This window comes from Crotalus tigris, unplaced genomic scaffold, assembly GCF_016545835.1.
Source record: "Crotalus tigris isolate CLP2741 ecotype Arizona unplaced genomic scaffold, ASM1654583v1 scf7180000024167.7108832, whole genome shotgun sequence".
NCBI lineage: Eukaryota > Metazoa > Chordata > Lepidosauria > Squamata > Viperidae > Crotalus > Crotalus tigris.
The window spans coordinates 1,470,186-1,495,096 of record NW_024100417.1 but is presented as its reverse complement, the minus strand read 5'-3'; the positions used below and the strand labels follow the sequence as shown (position 1 = coordinate 1,495,096).

Here is a 24,911-nt window from a genome sequence, read left to right as displayed (position 1 = left end):
GGGAGGGGAGGGGGGGAAAGTGGTTAGATGAGCTGGCACGCAAGTACAAGCCCATCCTCCACTAACTGGAAGTCATTCTAAGCCTGTGAACTTGGAGCATCTTTTCTGGAAATTAGTAACTATTGTGAACAGCTGGAACTAATTTGGAAAGAGCGGGGAGGAGAGTCATCAAGAAACAATAATATATCTCTTTGTAAACTGATGCTGGTACTGTTGCCTTCAAAAGGAAACTGAACCGGAAAAAGTGGATTGTCTTAACTCAGATTATATAAGTAAGATTGGAGACATTTTTGTACCTTGAAAAATAAAATCATTTATTTTATGTTCTCTCACCTACCCATTCTATCACAGACTTGGTCACAAACTTATTGTCAATAACAATGCCCATGTAAAACTTACATCAGGTAAAATATGGACTGAAAATATTATGTTCTCAGTATATTTTGGCTAAAAATCCAAAAAAGAGAGAAATAACTATCTCCCAGTTCTTCCACAGAGATCAATAATGCTGTTAAGTCAATCAAGCTACAATTAAGTGAAACATGCCTAGCACCTCTGTCTAAGCTAGGGGTCTTCAAACTTGGCCCTTTTATGACTTGTGGACTTCAACTCCCAGAATTCCTCAGCCAGTCACACTGGCTGAGGAATTCTGGGAGTGGCAGTCCACAAGTCATAAAAGGGCCAAGTTTGAAGACCCCTGGTCTAAGCAATGCATATGAAGAACTATTAGTTGATCAAAAAGTAGCTTATAAAAGCAAACTAACCACAGAATTTACTATTTATTTAGCTTTTCAAATAGGACTGAATATCAGTGTGTGGCTCAAAAATATTATGAAAGACTACACATGAATGCAGTTAATAATATGTGAAATTTAACTGAAACATTTTTATTCATTATGCTATTTTTTTTTTTTTACTTTTAAATATTCTTGTGTTAAAACCCCGATGCCTTGAAATCCTAGAGAAACTCTAGAATACAGTACAGATAAGCCAGGACTTCTTTCCAAACAAATTACATGTGATTGTTCATAGCACAATAACCCATAATTTGACTTCTCCAATCTGGCATGTTATTAATATATAGGGACATTTACATTTTGCAAGGTGATCTCTCTCACTCAGCTACAAACTGCTTGGCTAGGAAGAAATTTGTGAATGGCCAAGAAAAGTGTAGAATATGCTAATTTGTTTCATTCTATAAAAAGTAAATATAATCTATACTGATAATTGGGCTATGCTATGTTATATAAATCACTAAATTTGGAGAAATTTGCCCTTCAATACAGTTTGTGAAAGACTGGTTAACAAGGTAATGCATAATAAGCAATCCTTTGGAAAATTTTCCTTGCAGTTTCATTACTGTAAATTTAAGCCTCAAGAAATGATCAAGCAAAACATGTTGGAAATGTTTAGTTTTGGGGGGGGGGGGTTTGAAATTGTATGAACCTAAAAAGATATCACACTGATTTTTCCTGTGTAGCTAAACTTCCTAGTATTTGACACAATAGTAACATCTCACTGTTAGTACCCATGAATGAACTCTGAACAGAAAGTAGGGGGAAAAAGAGGGTAAGATTTGCATCACGGTGAAATCTGTAACTATCTGTTTCACACTGATGGGAATGAGAAATAGTCCCATTTTAGTCATATAAGCCGACTGGGTAACTTTGGACCAATCACTCATTCTCAGCCCAATTCATCTCACAGTGTTGTTGGTGTGGGGGAAAAGAGGAGGAGAAAAGTGTATTATGAATGTTTGGTGCCTTAAATTACTTAAAAAATAGCAAGGGGGATATAAAAATAAACATACATACATAGTTACGTAGGGCATTTCTAGCATCTGATGAAATTTGCAGAGAAGGGTTAATGTCATCCTTTAGTGTTAATATCTGCAACTGATATCCGGTTAATATCCTGAAACCCTTGTTACAAGGGTTATATCCTCATCTGGGATATAGGCTAGAATTGAGAGAGAGTGACTCGCAGCAACTCTTAATAAAGGCTTTGAGAATTGTCATCTGCTTTATGTGACAAGGCCCTGCAAATAGTTTTCACTGTATGTCATGCAATTCACATACACAAATTAACAAGATAAAGGTCAGCCTTTCTAAAGGTTGCAATCTCAGATTTATTGAATATAGTTTTTGTTATCCTAAATGGCCAGGATGACTTGGATAATATTTCAACATTCCTGGAAAACATTGCGTTTGAGAAGGCTGATATAAACAGACAACAGAATAATTCTATAATTTTTACAGCAGACAAATTTTAAAAAATGTTGATCTAATTATTCAGTTCAAGATAAATTCCTGTGACTATATATCTAATTCACCTGAAATCAGTGTACGTGATACAACAGACCAACAAAACATTCTAAAATTTGCCTTGACGCAAAAGAAATCTAATCAAATACTATAATTTTTGTAATTATCCAAGTCATCTCTGAACTGTCTGGATAAATTTTCCTCCAAGGAAGAAAAGGGAACCCAATAGCTCGAACATAGCAAGGGATGGGACATTGGGGCTGCCTTCATGAGAACCTGGAGGAGGACACCTGACTGCAACATTATCAAACCTCCTGAAGCTTAGATGTCTGGAATGCAAAATCAAAGAATTGGCATATGAGGAAGTGCTTAGTATGTCTCAAAAGAAATACTTCAAAAGTCTGCAGTCTGTGTTGAATTCTACTGTTTAAAGCATAATGCTAACTGGCCTGGGGGTGCATCATTCTGGAGATTGTTAGCAGACTAGATAAGATCCAGCCTCCCCCCTCATGTGCATTTTGCTCCTTTCCTTCCCATCTTGTTAATTTGAAACTAATTTAATATTTATTGTTTAAATGTTTTTATTAGTTTTAGTATTTGTAAGTTACTTAAAGTTGCCCCTAGGCAAGATGGGCAGTGTATAAGTTGAAAAAAAATAAAAAATAACATCTTTGGTTTGCAGCAGACCCAAACTAGATAACGTTGTAGTGCAGGGGTGTCAAACTCACAATGTCACATAACGTGTTGCGACATATCGTGACTTTTTTGCCATTGTTGGCAGTGGGGTGGGCGCGGCTTTGCTATGATGCATCCGGCTTGCAGGCTGGCAGTTTGACATCCCTGCTGTAATGGGTCAATTGTTCTAACCATTTTATCTTGATCATGGATTCCAGGTGACTGAACCTTGGTCTTTGACTTCCTGTTACTTGGACTCTTTTAGTCCATTAGCCTGGATCTTGACCTGCTGTTTTATATATCACTTTGTTATCTCAAAATATATTATAAATATATATTGAAAATATTCCTTTCAACATATATTATAAACAGAGATTGTAATTAAAATTGAAAACAATAAAACCATAGTACTCTAATTGCTAACAATGTTTAGGGGGGGATTATGAGAATTGAAATCCATTTAGAACAGAAATGTCAAACTCACGACATCATGTGACGTCGTGCAACGTATCGGGCCAGTTTTGCCATTGCCGGTAATGGGGTGGGCGCGGTTTCCACATGACGTGTCCAGGCCGCGGGCCGGCAGTTTGACACCCCTGATTTAGAAGCACTTGGAAAAGAATAATTTATAGGATGGTCATTTAAAGTTGCACCTCAATTAGAACAGATACACAAATGCATTTTTAATTAATGGCAACTGGATGTTTAAAATCATAAAATAGCTATATTAGGTCTCTCTAGGATAGAAGAAGTCATGCTATATAATTGACATTTCTTTAATTTTGATGCAACTCATCAAATCTTTGGTATCAGAATGATAAAGAAATATTCAGGCCAATTTCACATCTTGGACTGCTTCTTTTAGAAATAAGGCATGAAACTCCTTTACAATGAGAAAGCAAAGGCTAAAAGGTATCTGGGATCTCACCATGATCGATACCCACTAGTTTAACTTTCATTCTCAAAAGAACAGGCACATGCCAGATTCTGAGAAATAAAACCTTTTAAAACAAAAGAAAGAGATTAATCTCTGTTTCTTGCTCTGGGATAGCTGCACTTTGCTATACCTTGTCCTCATAGGATAGTGTATGCAAACTCTTCTCTTAAATTTGGTTCTCTATGGAAAAATCTTTGAGGGGCCCTATCGAAGGTGGGCCTGCCGCTATCCGTTGGTAAGGCCAGACCCAAAAAGTGAGTAATAACTCACTCTCTTTGACTTCCTTTTTTTGTCTTTCTGCGAGTTCTCTTTCTTCTTCTCTATTCTTTCATTTTCTGGCACCTTCTAACTTTTCCAAACAGAGACCCAGGAAAGAAATAGATAACTCTTACTAGAGGTCTGACCTGATCAGTTGCAGACAGCATCTGAAATTAAGCTGAGACTACTTAAATATTATAGATGTCAGGCTATAATTGATTAATCCTAGGACTCTTGCCCGTATATACCAAGAGAAGCATCTGAAATGTGAGTACCCGCGTGTAAGATTACAAAATAATAGAAATTATGGATTCCTCTTCAGCTAGTCACAAATGAACGCAAAGAGCAGTAACATTACAAAGTTATGTTTTACCAAATGTATAGAAATTTGTTGAAAAAAGTGATTAAATTCTTAAGTGCAGTTCTGAAAAAAATAGTCATTTGAGAAAAGGAAAGGTTTTCATAAGCTTGAAATTTTGAGAGAGAGAAAATAATAGTAAAATCCACAACACAGAGAAAAATGAAATGCTCGCTCTCTGTTGGAATCACATTATTTTCATTTTCTGTCTATTCAATAAATGGTTTGGGAAGAAAAAAGAGTGAAAATAAAGTGATGACATATTCTGACAATAATTATTTTAAGGAGGCATTAAAACTTTGTAGATACCTGTGGAAGTTTATTGAAAAACCTATCAACACTAGCTCTGCATAGGAAACATACAGGTAACAGTCCGAAAAGTGTATGTCAGAGCACCACCTAGGTCCTAGAGATACCTAAAACTAAACAGGGATGGTCTGAATACAAAACATGAACTCTTGAATAATTTGTGTTCCCCTGAATTTTCTCTAATTAAGTGACACAAACTACAGTGCTGAGAAGGACAAAATAACACTCTGGAAATAACAGCACCAAACAATCAACACGCTATGTGGTTAGAACTTTGCTTAAATGTAAGTTGGAATTACAGGTTTTCAGTAAGTGGAAAGGAAAAAAAATCCTACATTGATAGAGTGGAGAAGAAACAGCTGCTTTAGTGTTAGAGGACTCTTAAGTGAAGCAATAGGTAAATGTCTATGGAGGAAATGAGTAAAATTAGGACAACAATCATTTTAGTTGAAGGATTTGAATTGAGACGATGTAAAAGGGTAACATGCTAAAGCTACTAAGCTAAAGAAAGCAAGGGCTATTTTTATGCAAACTACTCATTCTCCAACTGGCATCCTCCCCTATCAAAACTCTGGGAGAAAATTTAAATAATAGAGCTGTCCTTCTAATCAATTTGAGTTTGGTATCTTTGAGTATAACATTATTACCTTCAACAGTAATAAAGGTTCCGAAATTTGCCTCTTCCCCAAATGGCAGAGGTCTATCAAATAAATTATGGAGATCTATTTTTACAATCCCTAAAATGTTATATCCAGATATTCTCCAATATTGCATTACCATTTTCAGTCAGCACAAATCTTCCTTTTAAAGATATATGGCAAATTTTTCACAGTATTAGATAGGGGAAAACAAAATAGTTGCATTATGAGATGTATATAATCTAATTCAAGCTTTGTTTTTAAAGCATGACATTCCTTCATATGTGATAGCCAAATGCTTAATATCACATACTGACTGTTGGATGGAGAGATCTATATCCTGTCTTATTTTTCCTCTACAAGTGGTCCTTATTTAGTGATCACCTCATTTAGAGACCATTTGCAGTTAGGATGGTGATGAAAAAGTAACTCTGCAACTACTCGTTACATTGTGACTTTCACAGATCTGCAAAGGAAAGAAAAGCTGAAGTAAGTTCATAAAATGAAGTTCCACTTAGTAACGACTTCACTTACCAGCCAAGCTGCCAGTTGCAAATGGGGACGCTAAATGAGGACTACCTGTAACTAATAACACATCAGATTTCTTATCCAACAAAAGGCATCATTACCGATGAATTAATGAAACTTACATAACCTTGCATGCAAACTAAACAGCATAGTTTAAAAAATTATTTTTAATTTCACACGTATGTATTTCTACAGAATCATTCTCTCTTTTGTAAGATATGAGCAGTGTTTCTACTAAAACTGATCTGTGCAATTATCTGAATTATACATAATTATACAAATATTTTAGGTGGAAGCGTGGTTAAGACAATCCACTGCAATTGTTTGATGGATTCAAATACAGTTGGGGATTTTCCAGTTTCCTTGTTAGTAATGCTGAATCCTGGCCAATTTGTAGGATTAAACAATTGCCTGGACAGTAGATTCCTCAGCACTATTCTGTTCATTGCAAAATAAAACCAGTCATCTGATTAAATAGGGAAATGAAGGACTGAAACAAATTGAGCAGTATCTTACAGAGAAAATCTCAGGGCAAATCACAGCATGGTTTAAACCAGGGGTCTTCAAACTTGGCCCTTTTATGACTTGTGGACTTCTACTCCCAGAATTCCTCAGCCAGCCAGGGCCAAGTTTGAAGATCCCTGGTTTAAAGCCTACCTGAACTATTCTTCTACAAATGGAACCATAATCTCTCTATTTCCATTGGACCCATTCAGAATTGGGTGGCACTTGTTCCTGTACTGTATAGCACTAAGATCCTGGATGGGTAGAGCTAGAGCAACTGACAGTTTGCTTTAAGCATCTGCATAATTCACTGCAGATAAAAATTAATCAGACTTGGCCTCCAAGGTTGGGTAGGGAATGATGATGCAATGCTCATCCAGTTTAGACTCTTTGTAGCTTGTAAATATTGGAGATATGGATAGGATATTTAAATAAGCAAGAGCTTCCCTCTCTTGTTTGATTAGATTGGACAAAGCAGACTGGCCCAATCAAAGGAGATCATTCATAGCTGTGTTTGCACAAGATGCTTAATTCTACAGGACTATATTTGTAAGTGTCCAGTGACTTTAATTGTTGCTGGGCTACTAAATCTGGTATTATAATGTGAATGTATTATGCTTAGTGAATGATTTGCACAAGTCTCCAGTTACTGTTTTGATATAATTCAGGGTGTTGGTTTTAACCTTTAAAGCCTTAACATCCTATAGCTTGACTAATTTTATTCTACTGCAATGATTTTATTGTTTTATTTCTGAAGTTATCTATCCTGAAAAGTTAAATTTTAGGACAACGATGACAACAATCACAGATGACTAAATTGAATGTTAAGCCTGATTTTTTTTCTTAACTATATGTAAGCCCTAGATATAAACACTGACAAAAGCCATTTCACATTTAAAAATCCAAAACAAAAAATATTTTCCATAAAACCAGTCTGTCCAACTGCCTGGAAATTCAGGGAATTATAGTCCAGAATAACCCAGATGCCACTATTGTATATACTTGCAGCATTTATGTAATGATACGGTATCATCTGTCTTTCCCACCCACTGTGGGCATTATGACTACAGCCGTTTCCAAAGGCTTCTTCCCTATTAACCAAGGTTAGATAATAGTTTAGCTGATATATTCTCAAATAACAGCAGTTTCCAAAAACATAACTGTGCTAAGTTTTTTGCATCTGAACTAATAGTCTTGGAGTACCTTGAACACTCATTTGTTACAAGAAACAAACAAATCTGTCTTACATAGCTTGAATGTCATAAATATACAGTTGTTGATATTTGAAAAAATTGTTAGCTATTTTAATGGTCCTTCTCTTATGTCTTTAAAACCTAGTATGTAGACAAAGTGATAAGTCAGTAATGACTATCTCCATGACATGAAAGGTTTACCTATTACTTCTACAGAACAAGCTGATCTTACAGGTTCAGGTTAGCTTAGGCCAGTTTGTTCCTGCTTCCAATCTCTTCCTTTATGTAGAAACTACACCATAATTGAAGGATTTTGCAGACTGCTGCATAAGCCAGCACTTGTAAGTATTTTTAACATAACACAAGGCTGACAAGTGTCAGGTTTATACATCCAGTATATTAAAAATACAGCTAATGCTTATGTTCACTAATTATACTCCTCAAAGAACAATTACCTGCAGTAAACTAACAACAGGAAAAATATAATTTCTAATAAAGCCAATAAATAATATTAAATAAAATATATAAATAGTAACTATGTATCATCAAGTTGGTACTGACTCTTACAACCATCTATTTTCTCTATATAAAAAATAGGCTAGATTATATTATAATATTTTCTCTCATTCTCCCTCCTCAGCCATTTGTGACCCCTTGAACAGCAGTTTCTAGTCCTTTGTCAATAATACTCTTTTGTTCAATAGGTATACCTGTCATTGCTTAGCAATCCTTTGACACAAAGTAAGGGGCCAAAATGTTGTGAAGTGTGAATCATAACCTGAGAACCCACATTTGATAAATGTGAGTTAAGCTTTTGAAGAGGCTCAATGAATTGAAGAGCAGGTGGCAGCTGTGGCTAGGAGAGCCTTTGCCCACCTTCAGGTAGTGCTCCAGTTACGCCCATTCCTGGAATGGGAGCTCTGCTCACTGTCATCCATGCCCTTGTAATTCCCCACTTAGATTACTGTAATATTCCTTACATGGGGCTGCCCTTGAAAAGCATTTGGAAACTTCAATTGGTGCAAGATGTGACTGCACAGGTAATAAATGGTGCCAACTACACAGCACATTTAACACCACTACACTGTGAGCTGTGCTGGCTGCCAGCATGTTTCTGGATGCAATTCAAGGTGCTGCTTGCCACCTTTAAAGCCCTACATGCCTTGGGACTGGGTTACCTGAGAGACTATCATTTGCCAAGAGTTTCTACCCATCCAATCTGATCCAAGAAATTGGGTATGATGCAGATCCCATCAACCAAGGAAATGTTGACTGGCGGGAAGAGAGGCTTCTTCTGTTGCAGCCCCTGCCTTGTGGAATATCCTCCCCTCAGAGATTGGAATGGCCCCAACCCTATTGGCTTTTCGCAAATCTTTAAAACTTGGCCATATACCTGGGCCTGGGGCTTGCAATGTGTTAAAAATTCTGTTACTTAGTTTTATTGCTGTTTGTACGTATTTTGTGGATGTTTTCATTGTTTTAATGTTTGTAAATTGTTTTATAATTTTAGAATTGTAAGCCGCCCTGAGTCACTTGGTTGAGTTGCAGCTATAAAAATTGAATGAATGAATGAATGAAATTAATGTTCATCTACATCAGTGGTTCTCAACCTTTCTAATGCCGCGACCCCATAATACAGTTCCCCATGTTATGGTGACCCCCAACCACTTATGCATCACCGGGTGCCAGGGGCCTGGCCAAAGAAAAGAGGAAAAAATGGCGGACAGCCTTGTTTGGCGACCCCCGTGAAATGGTCGTTCGACCCCAAATGGGGTCCCGACCCACAGGTTGAGAACCACTGATATAAGGAATGGCTGCTGGAATTGGGTATGTCTAGTTTAATGAAGAGAAGGACGAGGGAGGACATGATAGCAGTGTTCCAATATCTCATGGGCTGCCACAAAGAAGAGGGAGTCAAGCTATTTTCCAAAGTGCCTGAAGGCAGGACAAGAAGTAATGGATGGAAACTAATCAAGGACAGAAGCAACCGAGAACTAAGGAGAAACTTCCTGACAGTTAACAGTGGAACAACCTGCCTCCAGAAACCGTGAATGCTTCAACACTGGAAGTTTTTAAGAAGAGACTAGACAGACATTTGTCTGAAATGGTATAGGGTTTCCTGCCTGAGCAGGGGGTTGGACTAGATGACCTCCAAGGTCCCTTCCAACTTGATGATGATGATGATGGATCATTGCACAGTCAGCCAGATGTTCAGACTGGATTTGGCATTTTGCCTACCTATCAAGCCCTTACCCAGGACCTGGGATAGGCAGATGTGGATGTTTGATGGTATTACAGATATCGTCGCAGGATGGAAGCAGTTCCTAGTAAGGCCGCCTTTTGCAATTGACTAATAGCAAATCTGTCAATAACAATGGTGTTCAAGTAGTGCTCCAGCGCCTATTACTATTGGTACTATCCTTGCTTGCTTTTGTCACAGTCTTTCTATTTCTATTTATAGATCTTCATATTTTGTTATCTTCTCCAATTTTTCTCGTCTATTCTGCTGTCTCCAGGCACTGTCGCGTCCACTATCCTGACTTTATATAATATTATATAAATATTTATATAATATTATGTAAATATTTGTATATTATTATTATTATTATTATCATTACTTCAGCCATCCACAGCAATCCATACCTAGCTCCACAGAATAATTACCATGAAATAAATTGCATTATTCGTTAAATCAGGAACTTTTGTTTTGCCAATTATCATTATTATTATTATTGATCATCGCACAGTCAGCCAAATGTTCAGACTGGATTTGGCATTTTGTCTACCTATCGAGTCCTTACCCAGGACCTGGGATAGGCAGATGTGGATGTTTGATGGTATTACAGATATCGTCGCAGGATGGAAGCAGTTCCTAGTAAGGCCGCCTTTTGCAATTGACTAATATCGAATTTGTCAATGCCAATGGTGTTTAAGTGGTGCTCCAGTTGTTTTGGGATTGCACCCAAGGTGCCTATGACTATTGGTACTACCCTTGCTTCCTTTTGCCACACTTTCTATTTCTATTTGTGGGTCTTTGTATTTTGTTATCTTCTCCAGTTCTTTCTCGTCTATTCTGCTGTCTCCAGGCACTGCCACGTTCACTATCCAGACTTTTTTGTCTTTCTTATCAACAATTGTTAAGCCTGGGGTTTTATGTTGCAGGTGCTGCTGCTTATTATTATTATTATTATTATTATTATTATTATTATTATTATTACTTCAGCCATCCACAGCAATCCATACCTAGCTCCACAGAATAATTACCATGAAATAAATTGCATTATTCAGTTATATCAGGAACTTTTGTTTTGCCAATATGGGAAACAGAATTTCAGCAACAACTCTGAATGCACTCTATATAACTACAGCCCATATATACTCCAACAACCTAGTGGAATTCATTCTTTACCAGTTCAATAATTAGTAGATTTCTCTCACACAGAAATATGCATACACACATATATTCCAAAACAAATAAATTAGGAAATCATCCACCATATTACATTGATATAACTAGACCATCAAATGCATTTTCTATGGTAGATTTCAGCACATTTCATCAAAGAAACTGACAATTACCAGGAAGTATCTGTACTATCCATATACTGTGAAAACATAAGTACTTCAGTGTTTTCTCTTCTCTATATAAAAAGTGTGAACATCAAGCATACATTTGCACGTATCTTTTTAAAGTATTTCATTTAAGATATAATACAAGCATCTTTCGTAACTATTTTAAGATAACAATGATATAACAGTTCTACATACATTTAAATTACTCATATCCATGTTTCAGTATACTTGTCCCAAGACAGATAATTCTTCTAACCAGAAAATAATAAATCTATATTAAGAAATATAGGAAACCTACAAATTTCTGCATGATTAAACATGTACATTTAAAACTGCCTGTTATTTTATATACATATACATACAGTACCCACATTTTGTATGTTTGCTGGGGGGAAAAAACCTAAACAAAATGTTATCCTGAGTTTATCAGCCACCCTCTTCATAGCCTCACTGAGTAAAGAAGTTCATAATGCTAATTTGTAAATCCCTGCTTTCTGTCATCTTAATATAGCTTGTAGTGGTTACTCTACCAATCTTCATGATCAAAGAAACATCTGACAGTTTATATGAAACAAGCAGCAACTAATCTTTTAGCAACGGTACTACAACAATGACAACATTTCTTATGTCAAGTTTAGCAACAGCAGCAATACCAAGCAGGAGCAAATTGCAATACATTTGGGTCTTATATGCACCCCTCTCTCTGAGGAGCTTCAAAAATTTGTATTTAACTACTACAGTTTCTGTAGTGACCATTCGAAGTTACAACAGCACTGAAAAAACTGACTTACAACCATTTTTCACACTTATGGCCATTGCAGCAACCACATGATCATATTCAGATGCTTGATAACTGGTTCATATTTATGATGGTTGCAGTGTCCCGGGGTCATGTGACCATCTTTTGTGATCTTCTGATAAGCAAAGTCAATGGGGAAAGCCAGATTCACTTAACAAGTGTGTTACTAATTTAAGAACCGCAGTGATTCATTTAACAAGTGTGGCAAGGAAAGACATAAAATGGGACAAAATTCAACAAATTTCTCACTTAGTAACATCAATTCTGGGCTCAATTGTGGTCATTAAGTTGAGTATTTGTTATCTCACTAGATACTAGAATTCTTGCTAAATCTGTTGATGTTTAAACATGAGAAATTATGATGTGAAGTTAGTGCATTTGAAATTAGCCATAGATATTAATCAGTTCATCAGTTAGAGTAGACCAAAAACAGCACATGATCAGAACTAGGTGAACATTTGCAACCATCCTCTTCAAATATAGCAGGAGGAGGATACAAGTTTGTGACTCACTTCAGCTCATTTACATTGCCACACCAGCAGAATATTCAGATATTTATAATCCCAACAGATCTGCTGCACTGAACTATGAATTTAGCGCATAGGTGCAAACCTTGACTGTAGGCCAAAGCTTTCCAAATATTCCCACCAAAACTGAGCAAATTCAGTTTCTGTCTAGCTTAATTTCATTGAGGGCCGCATCACCATTGTGGCTGCCCTTGGGGGGCCGGGTGGGTGTGGCCAGGGTGGGTGCGGCCTACTGGGTGAGCATGGATGGAGTGGGTGTGGCCTACTGGGTGGGCATGGCCAGCTCTACATATTTTGCATCAAGGGTGCCTGTGGGGGCCTGGGCAGGAATGGGACAGATCTGAGGGTCTCTGGCAGAATGGGATGGGACCGGGGCATGTGCCAAGGCATGGTCCATTTCTTCATTCCTCACAAAGGGTGATACCTCCCCAGCATGCACCCAGGAGGCTGAGGGCCAACAAGGCAGGGGCTGGTTCCTCCTTGTTTCTAGATGGCCTTGTGGAGCCAAGACTGAATGTGTTTCAGCATAGATGGCCACCACAAAATTGTACATTGGCTCCCGGCCAGCCTGGGCTGGGGCCAAGGCAGTGGGGGCCGTTCCCTCACAGTTTCCAGGATGGCTTTGCGGGCCACATGAAACCACTTCACAGGCCGCATCCGGCCCCTGGGCCTTGTGTTTGACATGTCTGGTCTAGTGGCTAGCCCTTTCTAAAGTGTTATATCACTAATATGGCCCATGGCACAGGAATGGCTGCATAATTTAGCATAGTTGTGCCAATTGTTTTAGCAATTGCAATTCAAACCTACTAATGCTGGTGACCATTCTCAAACTGCAGAAATGGTCAGACTGCTGGTTCCTTCTAGAAGCATCTGCAACTAATAACCACAGATGCCATACAGCAAGTTATTTTGTTTTGTTTTAAAGCTGGGCAAAGCAAACATTCTGGCTTGTTCCTTATAAAAAGAAGCCATGAATTCATTGGGAAGCAACAATCTTCGGAGAAAATGTTTCCACCTGATATTTCTGAATATGCAAATCTAACAAAATGATACATCTGATTCTATTCTGTACTGAAACTGCAAATAAGAAATTACTGTTAGTGTCACTAGGGTTGATGGCTTCTGCAAGACAAGCATGTTCCATACATAAAATGAACCAAGAACTGTCAAACTTGTTTCACAAAAGCTATCTGATTGTAACAACTGCCATTATGTTTAGCTCAGCTTGAAGTAGAACCTGAAATCATGCTCTCTTAATATGGTGACTTCACATTTTAAATGTTTGTGTATACACTATGCTTAAATTTGGAAAAAGTAAGACTAAATCCTTCGCAAAGTTTCCTGAAAATTATCCTTGCTGAATATAATTATTTTCAGTAAAATAGTACTGGATTCCACATGACTACTAAATGGAGAGTCAAAACTCAGATCCTAATTCATATTTTAAAAAATATTTTTCTTTTGAAATAAAAATAGTAGTATTTGACATTATTTCTGTAGCACTAATTGGAAATGATCAATTTTAGATAGTATGTCACACTGTGTTACAATTATCATCTAGCAAAACATGAGCCTTTTGATCCAAGTTTATGTGATAAATACAACTGAAGCAAAAGAATTCTAACAGAAAATATACTTACTTCGACTACGTAACACTGGAAGCTAAAAAGATATTCAGAGCCCATGAAGGCATGAACATAGAATCCATCTACAACTTCTTAAAACAAATACATCTTTTCTAGGAAGATATATTTAATTTAAAGAGTTGCAATCAAGTGCTGTGTTGCAACTGTGAGAGTGCTATGTTTGTACTAGCATGCACTCTGAAGTGGAAATCAGACAGATTTTGAACCCACGCAACAGGTATCAATCTCCCATTTAGAGAAACATGCATGTGTTTATGAAGACCAGACCTACTCTAACTAGATATTCAAGATATATGGTAAATGATCCAATAAAAACCATTTATGCTTACATATTCACATACAGATATCATTAGGCTGAAGACAAAACTACAGACATAGCATACCAGAATGGGTTGGCATCATATTTAAATTATTAAACAGAAACAATAGAAAGTGGATTACAAACTTATTCTTCTCAAATTAAGTTTGGCTTAGATGGTTTCTAAGAAACACTTTCTTCCACAATACAATTATTTTCTATAATACCATCAGGCTTAATTGCTCTTTAGAGCAGTCTCTTGAGAATTGGTAAGCAATATGTGCATATCATTGAAATTTTTAGTACTGGCCCACTTCAGTGCAATCTTAAATACTGTATGTTTATGTAAATTCCCATTGTGTACAATATGATTTACTCTCCAATGAATGGGTAAATTCATTCTCAAAACTACAATTCGAGAATTTCTGGATTAATTTTGAAGAAAGTTAAGATCTATAGAATAATACTGTATTTAATTTCTAGTTTCTAGCTTTTCAGTGTGTTTTACTGGTTCATCATTAATATGTTGAATTTATGTCCATCAATTTCCCCAAATGCAATTAACAGAACGTGAACCTGAAGATAAAGCTGCACTATTTTTACATTTGGCTGTGATTAAAATTTAACTCATTTAAACAGCATCTAACACAATTTCTTTAACGAAGCAGATCTTCATTTGAAAGGTCAGGTATTCCTCAGCAATACAACATGCAATCCAGGTACTATTTTCTAGACAGTTATTTCCTCAAACAGTGCATTTACATGTATGAGCATGTACAATCAACCATATATCCAACCCTACAAACTGTGACCAAACAACAACCTTCCTGAGAGGCTCCACCATGAGAAAATGGTCTTCAGGACAAAGTCCATTTCCCTAAGACTTCCACATCTGAAGTCTGTCAATAACATCCAATTGTAGTAGTAACATGGTACATTATCTAAAAAAAGCATTTCCCTCTTTACTCTCCAGCATATCTGTATGCAGATTCCCACATAATAGATAAAAGCTAGCCTTCAAAACATTTTGTTTTGGAAAATCCATCAAGAGAAGGGTGAAGTTTGTCTTGATCCTATCTTAATGTAACTACCAATGTATTATAGGTCTTATTTTTGACAAACAATAGGATACCCTTCTGGAACCTCATTTTTAGATCTTTGCTCTTTAGTTTCAATCTTGTACTCTTTGTTGATTCATTAACACTGGAGGTCAACTGCCCAGAACTAATCAATCTCACCACCACATTCCTGCTTATGATAAATGGTGAATTCAACATCTTGTTTCCTTAATATGTCTTTTAAGATTAAAAAAACCTGATCTCCTTTCCCCAAGCAGCTAGCACTGCTTATCCTTCTCCCATTCACATAAAAACATACCCACCTGAATGATACAATGTCAATTATAACTTGGGTTAGAACTGTATAATTTAACGTACACACTAGATTTACAAAAGCACTTATTTTTGTCCATGTGACCCAAGAGTGAGAGATATGGCATTATGCCAATAACACACAAAGGTAATTAATTGAGGAAATATGTTTGTGCAATTGGTGAGTTGTCAACACTGTCCCTATGGCCTATGTACAAACTGCCAGCACGCAGTCACGCAGGAAGCAACAATGTTTTGCTTTTTAAAAAAATCTTTTCAAATCTGATTAATAGTTAAAAAAATAATTTAAGATTTGCTTCTACCAAACTCTCTATATAAACCCACCAAACCGTCTATATAAGGGGCAAAATAAGGCCACCTGAGAAATAAGAAAAAAAATACATAATTGTATACATAAAATAGGCTTTACTGTATTCTCAGGAATATACAATTTAGTTCACAAGAAAACTATCTCAACAAATACAGGGGCTACAATCACAGTTACAACCAAACGGGATGGACAAAGTGTAGGTAAAAATTAATCAACATCAGTCACACACTAAATTTACAAAAACCTTCAAAACTTATAAAAGCACAGAGAGGCGATTGGGGCAGAAAGTAAGGAATCTTAGCAGCACATCACTGGCTGCCTTCCAAGGGAAAACTGGAGGGATTTTTTTTTAAAGTCCTTTGACTGCGCCCCCCCCCGCGCCCCCCGACGTTTGCTGGGCAGACCGAAACTTGTCGAAGGAGTTGTCCAAAGGAGCCCGTGAATAAAGGCCGGATACTACCCTTCTCCAAAAAAACCCTCATAACCAAGCAGTAACCGAGAGGCGGAGATGGCGGGCGGGTGGGGGGGGGGAATGAAAAAGGGGTTTCCCCCTCAGCCTTCCCCTCTTTCTGTCTACCATTGTGGGCGGGAGAAAGAAGGGCTGGGGTTTTAGTCGGGCGGGGGGGGGAGGAAAACAGGGGAAGGGACAGAAGGCGGAGAAACTGGGCCGTGCAGCCTCCCTCCGCACCGGCCGGGACAGCCAGGGGGGCGCAACAGAGGCGAATCGTTTTCCTCTTCCGAAGGAAAAGAGTTTCCAGGGCCGGAGCGGGATCGCTCGCTTGGCTGCTTAAACTTACTCAGACCTCCGTCCGGGAAAGGGTGGATGCCAATCCCCCCCCCGCCGCCGCTGCTGCTGCCGCCGCCGGTTGAAGGTCCGGTTTGGTCCGCGGGAGGACGTGACAGAGTAGCGGACAGGGTCCACAAGCGACGGGCTGGCAGGCTAAGCGAATCCGCCGCGCACCGAGAAGAGCGAGCCGGGAGCCAAGCAAGAGCGACGGGAAAGTTTGTGAGAAAGAGGGAGGAGCAGAAACTTGGAAAGAGAGCAAGAGGAGGAGGGAGGGAAGGAGAATAGGAGTCAGCCCCCGCCCTTGTCGCAGATGGACAGCCTCCGCCACCACAGTCGCTGGGGGAGGAGACCTCCACCTCCTCCTCCTTCAGTGGAGGAGTCTCGCTTAGAGGGAGGGGGGTTGTTTCAGCCTCAGGCAGGACGGAAAGGGGGCTGGGAGGATACTGGGTGGATTTACTGGAAAAGGCTGGGTCGTTAACAAACCGACTTCTAGTGAAGAGGAAGAAGACAAGGGAGGGGGAGATCTGCTTGGAGGAGGGAAAGCTGTGCATGGAGTACATGAAAAGTTTGATGGAGCCAGAGTTTCATCCATCTTCTTTGAGGGGATAGCAAGCTTGCAGAAGGCACTGTAGCTAAAACAACGCGCCTTGTATCTTTTTGTTTTAAAGCATATATTCTGGCACAAAAAATTAATCGGGGGAAGAATGACTTCAAATCCTGATTAGTCATTACAAAACCTCAACCCAGTTATTTAACTCACTTTACAGGTTGAGATTTTTTTAAAAAACTATTGTAGTCAGGGAGGCCCATGGGGGGGGGACCCCCCAAATCTATAGTCGGGTAATGTCTCTAACCCATTTGCTCAAAAGATTGTGCAAGCTTTCGAGTATTCCGGAATTCTTCTACCTAAACTCAGTCTAGGTAAAATGTTAGCAATAAAAAAAAAAAAGCATGGGGTTGGGAAGAAGCAAAGCGAATCATAAACACTAATCTGATTTGTAGTGGTGCAGGCGAAAGCCTGTTTTGTCAAAAGATGATATGAAGACTCTGTCTATGAAATGAATTCCGCCGCGTTTGCTTCATTATAAATATGTCTAGGTAGGATATCAATGGGAAGGCGGAATAAAACGAACATTTTTGTTCTTGAGTTCAATACAATGTAGCAAAGCGGTATTGCTACAGCTATTGTTTCTAAAGCAAACAGATTTAGCTTGCGGAGATTGCGTCTCTGGAGAAAGTTGATTCAGGACTCTGGGCTCGGAGGTTCCATTTGGACAGGTAGATTAACCTGTCTGGAACAGGTTGGATGGGTGGCCATTTTCTTATGTTTCCAATCCAAGGTATGTGAGAAAGAGGGGAGGTTAAAAAAAAACCCGCCGGTCTATATTGGAGAAGAAACAGGACAAACTAGAAGGCATTCAGCTCAGAGAAGGCGCATTGTCCACTCTCCGCTTAGTCTACTCCGAATCTCAGCTCCTCACTCTGAAGCTGACGTCACAGAATCTAAGGAGCGGCCGCACTCGTTTCCTGTTTCGTTACAAAGTTTTCCAGCCCGTGAGCTGAGCCTCCTGCTGCAGCGCCACCTATAGATCTTTGTCACGCAGCTTACATTTTGTTCGAAATCACTTAATTGCAATCAAGCAAGCCACAGTCAATAATGGAGGAAGTCGGTCAGACATATGAAATCTTATTTTCTTCCACCCTTCCTCCAAGGGTGGGCTAAAGGAAACGGATCCGACAATACCAAAAAATTGCCTCTCTCGCTCTTGCCACATTCTCCGACTTCTGTTCTGCCGGAGTTTTTTTAAACGTAGAAGGGAAATCAAGAAAAGAAAATAATTTGATTCTGCATCACACCCAGATTTTTAAACATTTTAAAAAATCTTACTTAATCTCTTAAAAGTCAGGCTAAACCCCAAGTTTTATAAATATCTGGAATATACTTGAGTGAATTTCTGATACTAGTGCCACATAGAAATAGCTGTATATGAACATGAAAAGGAATTCCTGAGGTTTTGCTCTAATACGCATTCTCCCATGACTTGGTCTTCCTATATAATCCCCTTCAATTGCCATAAATTCTCTCTCTCTCTCTTTTTTTTTTTTTTTTTTGTCTTCCTGCATCTCCTTTTCCTCCTCTTGCCTCTCCCCCAATGTCTGGAACCTTGTGTGTCCTTCCTTCAGATGAACATGACCATAACTGCATTAGAGTACTTATTTCATTTTTGTGTAGACAAAAAAACACTGTTAATATATAATTAAATTCTAAAAACATTGGAAAAGTTATGTTGGAGAAGGCTAATATATACCATTAGAAGTCCCATCATTTGGGTCAGTTGATATTTTCTATCTACAGAACAAATTCAACAAAGCAGTGCCAATAAAGTGTACGAAATAAATAAATCAATATGTGAAGCAAATAGATCATTGATGATGTTTTCTTTTTTAAAAAAAATCCACTCAAAGATCTGTAATTTGTAGTCCTTGAATGACACTGATGGACAACAGATTCAGGGCACAAGAATGTATTTGCCACATAACATAGAATTATCTTCCAGCATACGTAATATGTAACGAGTATTCGCATAACTCTATCCCCCAAGGTCAAATCAAATCAAATTTATTTAATTATGGTCATAACCAGCAAAATAAATAAAAATCTTAAGTGGTAATAACCAAATATAAACCAGATGGTGTAGCAGTCTTATGAAATCTAAAAACTAAGGCTTAAAGATCAAAGAAAGGGGGAAATGGAATAAAAATACACAAAAACAAAATAAAATAGAAATACTGTAGAATAAATAACAATATAATAAAGGAGAAACAGAAAAGACTTCATAATGTCACCACTCCAAAATCTTTTAAACCACAAATAAATAAAAAGTCTTTGTGTAGGAATATCAAAATGAGAAATCTAGGCTAATTAGTAGTGGTGCTCATTTGGAATTATTCCCCCCCCCCAAGAAATAGACTACTTTTTGTTTCCCAAATCATTTGATCTTTTAATGGAAGTTTTATTTTAGCATCAAGAAGAAAAGGGGATAGAATTTTAAATCAGGGTCATTTTCCTTTCTGGTAAACACAATGCATACTTATCGGTAGTCAGAATAATACATAATTAAATATTGTATAGATGCAGATTTAGAAAAACAAGTAGAAGAGATGGAATTTATTTTTTATTTTATTTAAGATTTTTTAAATCCCACCTTTATTATTTAAATAAATAACATAAAATAAATAATACATAACTCAAGGTAGTAAACAAATCTATTCCTTCCTCCCCTTATTTTCCCCACAACAGCAACCCTGTGGGGGGCTTGGGCTGAGAGAGAGTGAGTGGCCCAAAGTCTCCTAGTGGTTTCATGACCAAGGCAGGATTAGAACTCATGGTCTCCTGGTTTCTAGCCTGGTACTTTAATTACTAGCCAAAAAAGCAAACATTTTGTATACCTGGCAGTTTTCTCTCAGCTTCCGTATAGGAGATGTAATCAAAGATATTACATCATTCACAGTCATTTAATGACAACCAGACTAGCTTAAATATCTCATAATTATTCATCAAAATGTTGGAGAAGTTGAAATCAGAAAGGGATATTTTTTTTCATATGGGGCGGACTTGTAGAAAGTGTTGCCTTATTGGAAGACACTATTCAAAGAAATTAGAATTATACCTAAACACAAAACAGAATGTGGTTCAAAGTTAAGTTTATTACACATTATTGAGTGAGATAACTCTAAACAAAAAGGAGCTTATTGGCTGCAAAAGTAATACTTGCTCAAAAATGGAAATGTTTAGAATAGTCTAGTGCTGAATAATTGTGTTAAAATATGATCAACTATTGTAGTCTTATAGAAGCATTACTGGTAAAATTTGTATATCATTTCTCAGGGGGATGCATTTTTATTAGATCTGGAATGATCACGTACATTATGCTAACAGTAATGTATCTTCTCCAGATATATGTAATTGATGACTGAATGTTGAGACATATTATTCTGGGTTGTTACTTTATATTCATGCTTTTTCTTGCCTTACAGAATATTAAAAGTGAAAAATAAAACTTAAAAAAAATCACGTGGAATTGTTGCGCTGTTTGAGAAAAGACTATGTTTTCCGAATACACATTACTAAGCTTTGAATTCTTAGCTTTCTCCAGCTTGCATTTTCCAGATGTGCCAGGAATGCAACCCTCAGACAAGGCATGATAGTGGGGCTGCAGGGAGTTGCAGATTATCAGGCTAGGAAAGGCTGCTTTCACCATCTCAGTGACAGTACTCCTGTTTTCAGGGAAAAGATCTCAACAGTATAGAACAAATGAGAAACACTTGTACATTTACTATGTTCAGGAGGGGGAACACCATCTGGCCAAAAAACCCTCACAATTCTAAACGGGTGTGGGGAGATTCACCAGTCAGACTGAGTTAAAATAAATCTTTCATTTTGCTTGTTGCTCACCTGAAATACTGCATCTGCATTAGCAATAGAACTAAGACTTATATACTGTTTTATAGTGCTTTACAGCCCTCTCTAAGTGGCTTATAGAGTCAGCATATTGCCCCCAACAATCTGGGTCCTCCTTTTACTGACCTTGGAAGGATGGAAGACTGAGTCAATCTTGAGCTGGTCAGGATCGAACTCCTGGAAATGAGCAGAGTCAGCCTGCAATACTGCATTTTAACCACTGTGCCATCATGGCTCTTTTATGGTCATGCAAGTAGGAGCATTATACCTGTCTTTTCTTCTGAGAACCCAAGATTGCTTGGTTTCATACAGCATGCTAAACTCAAATCAAATTATGGTTGATTTGAGTTTAGGTATACATGGTATATACCTAATACAAGGTATGAATCCATCCATTCCACTTTGTAAACCATAGTTTTGGAAATCCAAATGTGGAAATCTGGCCTAGTGTAATTTTTAAGCCATAGTTTAGGGAATCATGGCATACTACAGTGTAAGAATCGTCCATATGTTTAATATGATTTTAATGTGCCATATGAATGCAAAAGCAGTTGAATAGCAGTTTTTGTCCATGTGGAAAATGTAGCAAGAGCTTTGAAATTAGAATCTTTGAGGTTCTTGAAAAACAGAAGTGGCATCAAAGCTGCAATGAGTGAGTGAAAGAGAGGGTGTGGCTAGGTGAGACATGAGCACAAGGTGAGAGAAGAAACCAGGTCAGCCCTATTGTCAGCTTGTAAGAATAATGATATGCAAAGTGGATAGACTGAAACCTGCAATAGCATTGCCATCTCAACTAACAGAATGTCTAAAACGGGTAGTCAACCTTGGCTCTGTTATGACTCGTGGACTTCAACTCCCAGAATTCCTGAGCCAGCTAAGCTGGCTCAGGAATTCTGGGAGTTGAAGTCCACGAGTCATAACAGAGCCAAGGTTGACTACCCCTGGTCTAAAACAACTTGTAAGTTTTAAAGCAACTATAATCAAAGAAAAAAAATGAGAGTTTTCTATACTTTTAACATCTGAAAACAATATAGTAAATGAGGCAGAAAAGTTGGTAATAACTGAGTTTCAAAGGGAACAGATAGATGTTCTATTTTTTTAATGGTTTTCAATTTTTTTTCTCATAGAATAGGAAGTTAGTTTAAAAGGATTGGCAATTACCTTATTGTTGTTTTGTTTTGCACCTGACTTTATGCAAGCATCACTTCTAACTTAGATAGTGCTATGTGCTCTGTTCCACTATAGTTCAAGATGACCAACAGCAATTTAGATCAAGCAACATTACAAAGGTTAGGAAATCTAAGAGAAATTAAGCTAATAATACCAGGTGATGTTCCAAGAAGGATTAAGTCTAGGAGATCAGGAACAAAGGAATCCAAAGAGCAGAAGCTGGGTAACAGCAAAGTAGCTTGGCTGAAATTAGATACTGTTCCATGATTCACTGGATCAGTGGCATTTTAAAGTGGGTCATCGCTTTGGCTAGAAAGTTAACTTAACAAAAAAATTAAAATGAAAGATATCATGTGTATCTCATTGTTTATCAATTTTCTCTGAAATTATTTTGTCTTAATTATTCAGAATACATATTTAAAATATGAATGTTTAAAATTTGTATTTCTGCTTAAGTTCACATACGCATCTGTTGAAGAAAGAATACAAAAAGCAAAATTATTAAGAGTGATAAACAAAAACAAAATAGGAACAGAAACATAAGAAAAAAGGGGAGCTACTCAGGATTTATATGTATGTACACATATTTTAAATCAAAAAGGAGGAAGAGCAGGAGCAGCAGGAGAAGGAGAGATAAATAGATCGATCCAGTAATGCTCTCAGTTGTATGCTCCAAATTCCTCTAAGACTGCATTCATCAAAAATTAATAAATCAGAAATGGCTATTAGGAGTTATTCCTGAATAGATCTATTACTTTCAATAAGGATCAGAAGAACACATCCATGAACACCAACTAGTAATCGTTAGTCATGATGACAACTCCTTAATTTCACAACAAATAAACAGATTTAACCATAGTTTAAATTAGGAAACTGTGAGCATTGTATATCGAGCCAAATCCAAAAAATGCTAGAGAATTACCAGGTGACAAAAACATCAGAAAGTAGGAGTATGGAAAGCTGAAGAAGTACCAGTCCTGAAGGAAGAACTAGAGAAGATGTGGAAAGAAAGGCTAAAGTAGTCTATTACTGGGACCCCTTTAGTCTTTCCTTTCCACATCCTCTCTAGCACTCAAGGCTGTGACTCCTAAGCTGAGAGAGTGGTCCAACAGATTCCAGGAACCACATCAGAGCTTTTTATCCAGAACAGTACAGTGTTAGAAACAGCTAAGACACGGCACAGACCCCATAAATTCCCAGGCCTCTAGTAGAGAACCAGAAATTGGGGAAGTCACCTACCACCCATATGGGTGAGAAGGGATTTTTTTTAATGATAAATTTAATTGAAGGGATCTAGAGTGCACTTGCTCAGTCTGAACACGCTGGTCAAGCAGAAACAACTGGAGACAGGTAGATCTTCAAGTAGGTAAATGTATTGCTTCCCATGGATGTTCCAAGACTTAGCCCTCCAAAAGTTGCCCCTCTTGGACATAATGAAAAAAATTTGCCAAGACTGCCATAATGAAACCAATCATTTATCAACTTAAATCTCAGATCCTTTTAAAAAGGAATTCATCTTAAAATAGCTGGACTTTTTTTTTAAAGAGCTAACACATAGGTGATTTTGATTTATTTCTTCTATTTTCTTTACTGGTGTTTCTTTTACGCCTGCATAAACTTTGTAATCTTCTGCTTAATAGCATTTAGCACTTAGACTTATATACTGCTTCATAGTGCTTTACAGCCCTCTCTAAATGGTTGACAGAGACAGCATATTGCCCCCAGTGTTCTGGGTCCTCATTTTATTGACCTCGGAAGGACGGAAAGCTGAGGCAAACTTGAACCGGTCAGGATCAAACTCCCAGTAGTTGGCAGAATTAGCCTGCAATACTGCATTCTAACCACTGCACCACCACGGCTTCTAATTTATTTACTATATGCACATTTTTCTATCTAAACAGCTGCAGATATAATTCTGCATTATTTAAATTATTTTCAATTCAACTTTAGCTTCAGTTAGAATTTTTGCCAGTATAACTGATGTTGATTTTATGGTTTACTGAAGTTTTTATATGGTACATTGTTAACATCATTTATATATTTTGGCAGTTCCTTAAGATTTTTTTTTGTATTGAAGTAGGCATATTCCAAACTTTATTTTCTCTGACCTATAAAGGAATGCTGTTGATGTTTTTATTGGCAATTTTGGTTGTTTACTTTTTATCTTGATTATCTTTCTAATGTTCCAGTACATTTATTTAATAAATAAATCAATATTTGATTCCTAAATGTGCTTAGAATTACCATCTGCAAGATCACTCACACATCCTCCCTGCCTTGGCTC

General features: G+C 37.6%; 1 protein-coding gene across 3 annotated transcripts in view; it reads right to left on the bottom strand.

The window, feature by feature from the left end:
* TEAD3 (TEA domain transcription factor 3) overlaps positions 1 to 17,466 on the bottom strand; it is a 123,920-nt gene extending 106,454 nt beyond the window's left edge. The window contains exon 1 of one of the 3 annotated variants that reach the window (XM_039323428.1): positions 17,006 to 17,466. The gene's annotated coding sequence lies outside the window, so the exon portion shown is untranslated. The remainder of the gene's footprint in view (positions 1 to 17,005) is intronic. The other 2 variants (XM_039323430.1, XM_039323429.1) reach the window with 2 other exon arrangements.
* Positions 17,467 to 24,911: the final 7,445 nt, after the last annotated feature.